This window comes from Triticum dicoccoides, chromosome 1B, assembly GCF_002162155.2.
Source record: "Triticum dicoccoides isolate Atlit2015 ecotype Zavitan chromosome 1B, WEW_v2.0, whole genome shotgun sequence".
Classification (NCBI taxonomy): Eukaryota; Viridiplantae; Streptophyta; class Magnoliopsida; order Poales; family Poaceae; genus Triticum; species Triticum dicoccoides.
This window is the reverse complement of record NC_041381.1, coordinates 685,983,273-685,994,075: the sequence shown is the minus strand read 5'-3', so window position 1 is coordinate 685,994,075 and position 10,803 is coordinate 685,983,273.

Genomic DNA, 10,803 nt, shown 5'->3' with positions numbered 1-10,803 from the left:
GGCGGCCGGGGCCCCTCCTCGTCATCGCTATGTAGCCCCTTGTCTCTGGTTTCGGCGCTTAACCTGCCTGCCTGCTTGAACACCCAACAATCCATGTTGGTGTGATTGGTTGGCTGTTCGGGGGTGCCGTGTATCTGGCACGAGCGATCGAGTATCCGGTCTAAGCTGGATGGGCCCAGAGGGTTTCTTTTGAATGGCTTCTTCTGCTGACCGGGTTTAGAGCCTCTGAATCCGGCATTGACTGTCGTATCTTCAGTATTATCGCCGTTAATGTGGCGCTTATGCTTGTTACGACGTGACCTGCCATTGTTGTCCTTGGTATCCGAATTGCCAGGGCTCTTGGTTATGTTATTGCTACGAGCTAGCCAGCTGTCTTCTCCCGCACAAAAGCGGGTCATGAGTGTCGTGAGGGCTGCCATAGATTTTGGCTTTTCCTGTCCTAGGTGCCGGGCAAGCCATTCGTCTCGGATGTTGTGCCTGAAGGCTGCAAGGGCCTCGGCGTCCGGACAGTCGACTATTTGATTTTTCTTGGTTAGGAACCGTGTCCAGAATTGTCTGGCTGATTCCTCTGGCTGTTGGATTATGTGACTTAGGTCATCGGCGTCTAGTGGTCGCACATAAGTGCCCTGGAAGTTGTCAAGAAATGCGGATTCCAGGTCCTCCCAACAACTAATTGACTCTGCTGGCAGGCTGTTAAGCCAATGTCGAGCTGGTCCTTTAAGCTTGAGCGGGAGGTATTTGATGGCGTGTAGATCATCACCACGGGCCATGTGGATATGAAGCAGATAATCCTCGATCCATACCGCAGGATCTGTTGTGCCATCGTATGATTCAATGTTTACGTGTTTGAAGCCCTCGAGGATTTTATGATCCATTACTTCGTCTGTGAAGCATAGTGGGTGTGCGGCGCCGGTGTACTGGGCTATATCACGACGCAACTCGGATGAGCTTGGTCTGTTGTATTCGGCCGGGCCGTACTTATTATGTCCGGCGTGACGGTTAGCGTCACGTGAAGCGGGGCGCCCATGCGATCCGTAGATCGATCTTGTTTGCCTTGCCTTATCTTCCAAGATGTCTCGCAGGTCCGTTGCGTCTCCCCGTACTCTAGTATTTTTTGAGCGGTGCTGGGGTGCGGCTTGGGTCGAGGGCCTGAAGGCCTCTCTATCGCGCCACGGGGTGGCCGATCGGGCGCATCGTACGCTGGTGATGTAGGCTTAGTTGCTTCCTCCTCAAGTTGGGGTAGCAGCATGTGCTTTGGGTAGCTCTTGGATGGGCGTTCTAGTTTATACTCTTCGGCCGCCAGGACTTCGGTCCATCTGTCGGCTAGCAAGTCTTGGTCAGCTCTAAGTTGCTGCTGTTTCTTCTTGAGGCTGCTTGCCGTGGCCACAAGCCTGCGTTTGAAACGGTCTTGTTCGACGGGATCCTCTGGCATGACGAATTCGTCGTCGTCGAGGCTTGCCTCGTCTTCGGAGGAAGGCATATAATTGTCGTCCTCAACCTCTCTGTCGGCCGCTCTCTCATGAGGGCTGGCTCCTTCGTCCTCCTGCACTGAATCCTGATGGAGGGGGTTGTCTTCGGCACTGTCCGGCGTGTTGTTATCTCCGGTGCCGGAATCGCCATTTTTGCTTTGGCGGGACTTAGAGCGGCGCCGCTGACATCGGCGCTTGGGTTGCTTCTTGGAGGTATCATCCTCCGTTTTTTCCTCGCCATCCCCTGCTTTAGGGGTGTCCACCATGTATATGTCATATGATGAGGTGGCTTTCCAGTTCCCTATAGGTGCTGGTTCTTGATCGTCTCCTTCATCGGCGTCCATGCCGTCGATGTCTTCGGAGTCAAAGTCGAGCATGTCGGTTAAATCGTTCACAGTGGCTATGAAGTGGGTGGTGGGTGGGCTTCGAAATTCTTCATCGTCCGCATCCCAACCGTGTTGGCCGTAGTTCGGCCAGGGCTCTCCTGACAAAGAGAGAGACTTTAAATAATTCAAGATATTGCCAAAAGGCGAGTGCTGAAAGACGTCCGCGGCACTGAACTCCATGACCGGAGACCAATCGGGCTTAGTCGGAAGAGGTGCGGGATTTACGGAGTCCGGAGTGGAGTCCGGCACCTTGGAGTCACGGGCCTTGCGAAGGACTAGGCTGGTATCCGGCTCTATCGCCGTAGAGGTTGCAGCTTCCGGGGCGGCGTCCAACCGTCCATCCCCGACGAGCGTAGTGGGCTCCGAGCTAATGGTCGGAGCGGACACCTGAGCGACGCTCTGGGCGTTGTCCGGTGGCAGAGCTAAATCATGCCCATCGAGACAGTGCGGCGCACCCGGTTGTGGCTCGAATCTGTCGAAGATCAAGTCCCCGCGGATGTCGGCCGTGTAGTTTAAGCTTCCAAACCTGACCTGATGGCCAGGGGCGTAGCTTTCGATCTGCTCCAGATGGCCAAACGAGTCGGCCCGCAGTGCGAAGCCGCCGAATACGAAGATCTGTCCGGGGAGAAAAGTCTCATCCCGGACCGCATCGCGATTGACTAGCGAAGAAGCCATCGGGCCTAAAGGCGACGACACAGAGGAACTCTCAATGAAAGCACCAATGTTGGTGTCAAAACCGGCGGATCTCGGGTAGGGGGTCCCGAACTGTGCGTCTAGGCGGATGGTAACAGGAGACAAGGGACACGATGTTTTTACCCAGGTTCGGGCCCTCACGATGGAGGTAAAAACCTACTCCTGCTTGATTAATATTGATGATATGGGTAGTACAAGAGTAGATCTACCACGAGATCAGAGAGGCTAAACCCTAGAAGCTAGCCTATGGTATGATTGTTGTTCGTCCTATGGACTAAACCTCTCCGGTTTATATAGACACCGGAGAGGGCTAGGGTTACACAGAGTCGGTTACAATGGGAGGAGATCTTCATATCGTATCGCCAAGCTTGCCTTCCACGCCAAGGAAAGTTCCATCCGGACACGGGACGGAGTCTTCATTCTTGTATCTTCATAGTCCGGGAGTCCGGCCAAAGGTCATAGTCCGGCCAACTGGACACCCCCTAATCCAGGACTCCCTCATCTGTGTTCGGCTCTAACGCTGATAAGTATACGGCCTCCATGGCGGGGTCCATCCACCCGTCCTCCGATAGTGCGATCTGCTCCGGATCTAAGGCCGGGGCAGCTGTAGGTGCGATCTCCCGAACACCGCCCGATGGCAGATCTAAGTCATGCTCGTCGTGGCTGTTGGCGCACCTGACATGGGCTCGAATCCGTCGAAGATCAAGTCTCCGCGGATGTCGGCAGTGTAGTTCAAGTTTCTGAACCTGACCTGATGGCCAGAGGCGTAGCTATCGATCTGCTCCAGATGGCCAAGCGAGTTGGCCCGCTGTACGAAGCCGCCGAATACGAAGATTTGTCCGGGGAGGAAGACCTCACCCTGGATCGCATCGTTGCAGATGATTGAAGGAGCCATCAAGCCTTATCGTGACGGCACGGTGGAACTCTCAATGAAAGCACCAATGTCGGTGTCAAAACCGGCGGATCTCGGGTAGGGGGTCCCTAATTGTGCATCTAAGGCTAATGGTAACAGGAGGCGGGGGACACAATGTTTACCCAGGTTCGGGCCCTCTCGGTGGAGGTAATACCCTACTTCCTACTTGATTGATCTTGATGATACGAGTATTACAAGAGTTGATCTACCATGAGATCGTAGAGGCTAAACCTTAGAAGCTGGCCTATGATTACGATTGTTTTTGTCCTACGGACTAAACCCTCCGGTTTATATAGACACCGCAGGGGGCTAGGGTTACACAGAGTCGGTTACAGAGAAGGAAATCTACATATCCGATTTGCCAAGTTTGCCTTCCACGCAAAGGAGAGTCACATCCGGACACGGGACGAAGTCTTCAATCTTGTATCTTCATAGTCCAATAGTCCGGCCAAAGTATATAGTTCGGCTGTCCGAGGACCCCCCTAATCCAGGACTCCCTCAGTGTCGCCTTGGCTGATTACTGCAGCAATGGTAGCCCTTTTTCTTCCCAAGCTCAGTTCCTTGCAGCCAGGGAGTGAAGCCGACCAGGTTATTACTTTCTTTTGATGATGAGTTTGCAAGTAGGGATGGTGAACTTTGTAGTACGGTGACTAAAGGATTAGTGGACTTCCTTCTGCCTTCTCTATTCTCCGGGGAACAACGGAGGCGAGCGGCTCTTGCCATTAATTAGCAGAGGTACTCCATGTTCATTGTCTCCATTGTAGCTGGTTAGCCTATCTGTGCTTCGGATCTATTAATCTCAACCGCCATGGGTGAGCCACCCCTTTCATCTTCTCCACATTCTCCATGACACCTATTTCCGGCGTGAGCTTAGTTTTTGATTAAGTCAACATGCTGGCACCTCCCGTCTCATAGAGCTGGTAGCAAAACAAAGTTGGTTGGGATGAATGTGGAGCCCTCAATGTTTGCCGGTGCTTATTTACATTCTCTCATGTATCAGGTTAGTCCAAGTTACCGCAACTAATGTCTTGCTGCTTTACCGCCATAATATTTTGCAGATTCTGATAACATTGTGCACATATCCATAGTTCCATGTCTCGGGTTAACAAGGAACACGGTAATCTGATTGATTCTTAACTTGATGTGCCCTGGTAGGGCACCATCTATAACCTCTATCTCTTTTGATATTTTTTGTTAGAGATCTATGTATACACACAAAAGGGGCACTAGATTCACTGAAACCCAAAGTTAAAAAAACTTACTGAATTCTTGCAATGATTTGTATTTTTTGCATATGCTTTCAGTGGACAGATTATAAACATAGCATGATTGTTCTTTTTTCAAATGAAAAAAAATTATATCCCTAACTTTTTCCACTAACTGTGACCTTATATGATTAGCGAATGTACATACATGTACATCTATTATTGATATTATATCTGTTAATATTCAATCCAAATTGCTCACACTATGAATGTCGCAGCAATGCGGAGGGTATTATCTAGTTAAAATTATGATGACATCTTCCATGGTTATCATTATTCTTTATAGCATACATGTCATCATAATAATCATCATAGATAGCAACTTTGTTCTCATAATCAATTGAAACCTCTTCCGAAATAGTGGATTCATCACTAAATAAAGTCATGACCTCTCCAAATCCACTTTCATAAATATTATAAGATTCAACACCCTCCAAAATAGTGGGATCAATACTACCTAGAGTTGACACTCTTCCAAACCCACTTTCATCAATATAATCATCATAAATAGGAGGCATGCTACCATCATAACAAATTTGCTCATCAAAACTTGGGGGACTAAAAATATCATCTTCATCAAATATAGCATCCCCAAGCTTGTAGTTTTGCATATCATTAGCATCATGGATATTAAAAGAAATCATACTAACAACATTGCAATCATGCTCATCATTCAAAGTTTTTAATGTTGGAGTACATGCTTGTTGCTTTTTTTTTCCCGCTGAGCTCCTATCAAGCAAGCATAAGAAAGAAGTATATATGTTTCTTTGATAATCCCCAAGTGCATGGAATTATTGTAGAACTTCCCAATGATGGAGGTGGTAAGTATGAATTGTCGAACTCACAAGAAGCTAAAGGTAGGATTGATATTCTCTTAGGTCCTATATATCATTGATATAACCCTACATACAGCGATCGTTTGCTTTTATCTGGAAACAAGAAATAAATCTATGCGGTGGTTATAAAATGATAGGGTTGCTAGATAATAAAGAATGTGTAAATAAAGTTTAGGTGATGTTTAAGTAAAGTACAATAAATTACAAATTGCGGGTGTGGAAAAGCGGTGGTAGGATGTGCAAAATTGTCCCTAGGTAATTAGCTAAGTTCGATTATCATCATTGATTTTTTTATATGTGGGAAAAGCCTCGACTAACATACTATCCATACTTGGAATCATACGTACTTATGATTGAAACTATTAGCATGCATCCGTAAATACCATTCTTTAAGGTAAACCCAACCATGGAATTGAGATATATTGGTCCCCCTTCAATCCCATATGCATCAATTTCGATGGTGTGGTGAGGTTTTAGTCACTCTTGCTGATGTATGCATAGTCGTATCAAAATACTACTAAACCTAAGGTGTGATCCACGTGTGCTCTCATATGATGGGAACCAAAGGACAGTAACATAACACCATGCAACTCATACCAATCACATCAATTCACTAATTAACCCATATGACAAAATTAATCTACTCAGTTATAATAGCGATGACAAAAATCATTAGATAATAATTCATAGCATCAAAACCCATGTTCAAGTAGGGGATTATAGAGGTTTGCGGGAGAGTGGACTACTAAATAGAGAGGGAGGAAGGTGATGGAGATGTTGATGAAGACGGTCAAGTTGATGGAGATGATCGCCATGATGATGGTTCCTCGGGCGACACTCCGACGCCACCGAGAGAGAGGGAGAGAGAGAGGCCCCCCTCATCCTTCTTATTCCATGGCCTCCCCCCTAGATTGGGATAGCTTCCCCCCTCTATTATGTGGCCTCCATGGCTCCCAGAGGGGCGAGAGTCTCTCCAAGATTAGATCTCTCTTATATTTGTTTCGACACTTTTTTTAGGCCGGCCATCATTTCTTTTATATCCAGAGATCTGTAAATCCAATTGCGATTAAAATTTAAGGATTTTCATAAAATTAGCTTCCTTTCTGCCAAAGTAGAACCCTAACCGACTTAGGGGTGAGCCATGCGGGACCCTGGCGCAGGTAGGGGGTACCTACGCCATGAGGCCACGTGGCACCCTCGTGGCTCCCCCGACCTACATCTTCTAGATACGGGAGTATTTTATTCCACAAAAGTTTCTATGTCATTCCGACTCCGCAGTAGAAAATAGGAACTGATCTTTGGCACTGGAGTAATAGGCCAGTACAAATAAAAATAATATAAGTTGTAGCTAACAATATGTAAAAGTGGTATGATAACAACATGAAACAATCAAAATTATACATACATTTGAGACGTATCATTCTTGCATTGCTAAGTGCTCATCCTAGAACACAGTTTGTATCTCATATGATTTTAATTGCGTGCAAACCGTCGTTCCATCAAAAATATTTCTTAAGATTATAACATGTCACATTACTTTGCAACATCACTTGCTCCATGTTTGTCACTTGATTTAATACATGAGGTAACTTCAGATATCACTTGATTGCTGAAAAGTAGAAGTGCGGGCTTTAAAATAACCCGAATGGATATCGAGATGGTTGGTGGTTTAAGGTATATGCTTTAGGATTCAAACTGTGAATGCAAGCTTAGATGTGCAGTTTATGGAACCTTACTCATCATTACTCATTTGATTTACTTAAATGTGTGACCTTCAAATTTAGCTATACCAAATCGGCGCAGGTGATGCCGTCGAGTTGGGTATGGATAAGCATATTGTAGGGGTTTCAATGATGTCGACAGCATGGGTGTTGAGAACGATGATCTTGTTGACGAGGATGCTCCCGCGGACCTCATTACCGACACCGATTTTGGTGAGCGTGGCCATAGCAGCGCCATCGCCATGGCCGGAGTGTCTGACACGCAATCGATGCCAACGATCTTGTAGCATGCCTCTGTCATAGTGTTATTATGCAGCACCTGAAGTAAAGACTCGAGTTGCTCCACCGTGATAACAAACACGAGATCCGTCTCCATTGCGCGTCCGCTTGACTTGTACTGGTGTTAGTTGGTTGGGCGTCATGGGCTCTCACACCTCATCCTCTTCCCTATCTGGATGGCCTAAAGAATAAAATGAGCTACAATGCTACAACAAATCAGCGATCCTCAAAATTGCATGCGATTGGTCAGCACCACTAGCATCATGTCACGCCTATCGGACATCATCGATCTGTGTCTTATATTTCGATTTAACATTTCTTTTTTATGACTTCCACTTCTCGATTCCGGCCCGGAGAAGTGACCGACCACAACCATATTTTTTTGTGTCAAAGACAAAAGGCTACACGCAAATTCTCATTGGATCTCGGTTGTTCTTAACAGCAATGGTTATTCATTTAATTCTTCGGGTAGCACCACCAGATCTTAAAAAGCTGGAAATTCTCATATTTCGACAGAATGAAGTAAAAAACTAAGGACTTTTCCAATACTGTCAGCAGCCCCGTCTAAAGCAATTTTAGCAGCTCCAGCACCTCTCAAATACTTTCTAAAGTATTGGGATACATCTTGTTTTGATCCTTAATATTAGTCTTGCATCTTGTTGACCATCTAGAAATAACCTCTTCTTTTCAATTCTCTTTCAGCAACCAAGATGTTTCAAACCAGAATTTATATGGGGTGAAAGTTCTATTCTCCCCCTTCTACCAATAAAAAAGATTCATGATCAGACATGTTTGTCGCTGACCACACCCAAACCCAATCGAGCTATGACGTCAACTCCATTGGTTGATCTATAGTATAAAGATATTTGGTGGGTGTTTGTATGTGGTCTTCTACATACAAAATTTAAACCCATTTTCTTAATGTTAAAGAATTAAAGAAATTACATGCATGTGCACTACACATTACAAAATATAAATGATAGTATTCTGCCATATTTATATTGATCTTTTTTACTTCCTTAAAACTTAGGTTCTTGTTATTGTTAATACATCCTTCGAATAATACATTTAACTATTATCTTTATTTATATCTAGCAATGTTTAAAATGTGAATACTATTTTATGTATAATGGTTGAAAATTGTCGTATTTTCCAAATATTTATCATTTTGAATACAAGTCCTAAACTGGTTTGCACTTTTATGTTCTTCAAATACTTGTTTTTTAATTTTGCTTGGGATGCTTGTAAAATTCTTATGGATTTCACCATGAATCCAAGCAAACAAATATTGTCATGTTACTCCAAAAATATAGTTCAAACTTTTCATGTATCGTGTATTGATATATGAATAGTATTCCATAATATCATCCATTTTCAATGGAACTTGGCAGAGTGTTTTGGAGTGTGAGAATCCAACAAATAATTTTCGTGATGCTTTTTAGTACTGGACTATCAAGTTCAAATGTATTAACTAATTTATAATATCTAGAATGTACACAATGTAAGCAACTTGTATGTTTCCGAGTCCCTTCTTCCGGTCTCATTTGTTGGTGGTGCTCATTTCTTTTTATTGGGCGGATACATAGTTAGGTATTGGCGCACGCGTGGTACTTACTTTGTATCAAAATTATACGATTTGTGTGTTCAAAAAAAGTCCGGTTTGTGCATGCATGGGTAATTTTAATACGTAGTTCCATAATTTTTAATATTGAGTTGTTATTGTTGAGTCAACAATAGATTAAGGGCTGTCATGGTGAGTAGTTGCAACACAGTATTAAGCCTCCTTTGGTTCATTGCATAGGAATATCAGAGGAATAGGAAAGCTATAGGGTTTGAGATGTCATGTATCCCAAATCTTATGAATAAGGATAACATAGGGTTGGAAAATAGATGTCATTGGGTCTGAGCTCACGTTTCTTTTCCTTTGCAATATGAATGATAGGAAACAAACCTGAAAAAAAATTGAGAGAAAGAACCAAACCTGAATAGAATATGATTCTATTCCATCGGAACAAAGGGCCCCGAAGAAAATTTTCCTACAAAAATCTTCTCCTGTAGAATTCCTATAAAATTTATGTAAATTAGAGGAGGCCTTAGTGGAGTTGTGTACGGATGCTTTATAGAGAAGGCCGTCCACCACCTTTTCATCAACCTCCATGGGATCATATTCGACAACCACCTCCGCCACCTCGGTGGTGAAGTGGGATGAAGGATTTCGGCGGAATGGTTGACATGGAAGTAGAACAGACGATGCTGCAGACGAGTAGGGAAGATGAAGCGTGATGGGTTATGATTATTTTGTACATGGACCGAACAGAAAATAGGGGCAAATTTAGTTGGTTAACCACATAATTAACTTTTGGCACCATTCTTTTGAGGGAATCCAAAAGAAAGTTTGCGCGCTTTTTTTCTCGTGAACAGGGTGGGGTATATTTTGACCAGAACTTAAATGTGCATACTCGGCCACACAAACATGTATGCATCTTTTCTTGTCTTGTTTTTCGGAATATTACATCGGTTTTGTCCCCGGTAAACCCGGAAGGGGTTTAAAATGCTCCAGTATAATAATTTCAAGGTTTAGGGAATCTTGACAAAAAGCATGCAATTTTATTAAAACCTTTTAATAATAGTTATCTCTCGAACTAAGACATGTTTGGTGGCCACACATTGTCAAACTCTCATAAGTGTGGCAAAAACGTCTTACATTAGTTTACAGAGAGAGTACTACACAGTGCCCACCATATCGAGCCATCTGCTGCCACCGTGCTCTGTTTCATGACCTTTGAACTCTTGCTGAGTTGCGAGGATAGCTACCGTGAAATGAGCTTTTTAGAGCTTCGTTACGAAGATCCTTCAATCAGGCCGGTGCAGTTAGGTAAAGCAGCTGCTTGTCCATGTGCGTACGTATTTTAAGGAAGATATGCTTTATCGTTGGTTTCTGGTTGAATCATTTCACTAGCACTGAGAAAGATGCTTAGGTTCTAAAGTAGTTTTCGGCCATATGTCCATCCACCGGGAGAACAGAGTACTACTGACTCAATTCGATCCAACAAAAGAGAAAGTGCACTCACGATTAAAGCCATGATGGAGCCCTCCCAGGAAAGAAATTTTGTCATGATGGAGTACGTCCTTTATTTTGCTGGGGCATGTCTACATTTTTAGGTTGCTTATGGAATTATCGATATACGTCTGTAGTTTTCTCATCAACATGTACCTTTTTCCAACGGAAGAGAAAACCCCA